At 35.5% G+C, this 2,356-nt stretch overlaps 1 long non-coding RNA gene across 1 annotated transcript in view; it reads right to left on the reverse strand.

Moving 5' to 3' along the window:
* Window positions 1-2,356, reverse strand: part of LOC107184702 — a 14,672-nt gene that overhangs the window by 11,097 nt on the left and 1,219 nt on the right. The window contains exon 2 of the long non-coding RNA XR_001515601.1: window positions 1,385-1,386. This is a non-coding gene — a long non-coding RNA (uncharacterized LOC107184702). The remainder of the gene's footprint in view (window positions 1-1,384; window positions 1,387-2,356) is intronic.

The raw sequence follows: 2,356 nt of genomic DNA on the forward strand, positions 1-2,356 counted from the left end.
TGTCTGCTGTCCGCCATCTTGGCTGGCAATTAATTTGCATATCTCACTGATTAGCCAATGGGAAGGGTAGCGATCGTATGCCAATTACCATGTTTCTCTTTTATTAGATAGGATGATATAGTCTCTACCTTCAATGGGTGATTTTCTATAACTCATCCTTTTTTCATTAATTTGTTGTTGAGAATCTCCATTTTGAAACCTTAATTCCTATAAATCTCAGTAAAATTTTATGCTGTCTATACTGTTCACAGCTTCTATACTTAACCCCTAGAGGTCTGGGGAGCGCGATCGCGCTCCTCCTGTCTTTCGCCAAAAGTGCCGGGAGTGCTATGGCACTCCTCCTGCAGTGTCCAGTTCTAAGTCTGCTTTTATTAGTGATGATGATATTGCTAAATATGCCAATTCTTACTGTGAAGATGATGATTTTGTGGGAGATATTGAATATCTCACTTCATTTACTTGTGATCCATAATTTTTTTACTAAACTGCTGTAAAATCAGTAAAAATGCCTTGGCAATTTTAGCATAGTTTCTAGGATATTGGTTGGCACTTGAAGGGTAAAGCACCATTAGGATAAGAACTACATCTGATATGTTGCTTATAATTCCTAATGTCCAGATATTGGCTGATATACAGTAGACTCTTGATATATATCATTTGTATGAATAAAAAATCCTCTATTTCTGACACTTTTAATATTTTTATCTTCTGTGTTCTCATACTTTTTTTAATCAGGCTAATCAAATGAATCACTTTTAATGTTTACTTTTATGTTTTAACTTGACTAGGCCACAGGGTGGTTAAACATTTTGGTTAAACATTGTTCTGGGTATTTCTATAGGACTGTTTATGAAGGAGATTAACATTTGAACCAAATGACTTCATAAGCAGAATGCCCTCCCCGCTGTGTGTGTTTCACCCAACCCAATCTTCGAAGGCTGGAATAGAACACAAAGGCTGAATAAGAGAGAGTTCTTTCTTTGTGCCTTAAGGTCTTGGAGCTGAGAAACTGGTCTTCCCCTGCCTTCCAAATCAGAATAAGACTGGAATTCACACTTCAATCCTCCTGGTTCTCAGGCCTTTGGACTGGGATGGAACTATACTATTGACTCTCCTGAATCTCTAGCTTGCCTACTGCAGATCCTGAGAGCACTCAGCTTCCATACTTATGGATTCTATTTCTCTGGAAAATCATGCCTAATGTATCACTAATGTGAATATCACTCAAACAAGTATGAAGCCTTCCTGCCAGTTTACCTTTCACACAGCCCTGCGGTTTTCAAATTATCTTCCCTTCTTTTACAGAAATAAAGTAGTTTCCTTTCACATAAACACACACCTTAGCCTTTCACCTATTTTTTTTTTCATAATGGGTACTTATTACAACTTTATGCAGGTAAAGACTTTCTATATTATTCCAACTATTTCAAAATAAAAATTTCTGAAAGATTTGTTTATATATTATATCAAGTCAATTATGTATGTTTATCTTTTTAATATATATTTTTATTGATTTCAGAGAAGAAGGAAGATGGTGATAGAAATATAAATGATGACAGAGAATCATTCGTCAGCTGCCTCCTGCATGACCTACACTGGGGATGGAACCTATAACCCTGGCATGTGCCCTGACTGGAATTGAATCCAGACCTGGTTCATTTCTCAATACTCAACCACTGAACCATGCTGGCTGGGCGTGTATGTTTCTCTTTTGAGTCATTATAGGAATGCCTACATTTAAACAGGAACACATTTCATACTTTTCTGATATTGTTTACTCATCATGAAAGTATATGACATCTCTCTAGGCCTATCACTTATCAACAGGCAATTTATTTATTCTCAGTGTCCAGTCAGTTCAATCGGAGTCCACTCTGAATCAAAGATAAGACAAGGATGTGAGGTAATTTTTCCTACACTGGCCCTATTGTAATCATAACAATAACTATTGTGGAGATTGCAATTTTTATTTTTTAGGTAACCATGAAAAAGTAAAAGCTCCTATCTCCTAGAGTGACATTTTTGCTTGTTGACTTCCTTTCCTAACTCTCAGCAAGATATTTTACAAACTTATTCCCCACTGTTCTGTCTACCATGAGTTCAAAGTTACTGAAAAGATGGAGAAATGTTATTCTTTAGTAAACAACATCCTGGCAGACTAGAGGCTGACAAATCTTTTTAGTATCAGATTTGGTGGAAGGAGGGTCAGTACCTAAACAAATATAATTATAGGCACAACACACATTTTTAAAAAATAAAATATTTTCATTTACCAAAATTTATTTTAAATCACTGTGCTACATTAGAAATATAGATTTATATTTTCATGAATTTATATTTTCATGAACAATTGCCA

This window comes from Myotis davidii, unplaced genomic scaffold, assembly GCF_000327345.1.
Source record: "Myotis davidii unplaced genomic scaffold, ASM32734v1 scaffold3347, whole genome shotgun sequence".
Lineage (NCBI taxonomy): Eukaryota > Metazoa > Chordata > Mammalia > Chiroptera > Vespertilionidae > Myotis > Myotis davidii.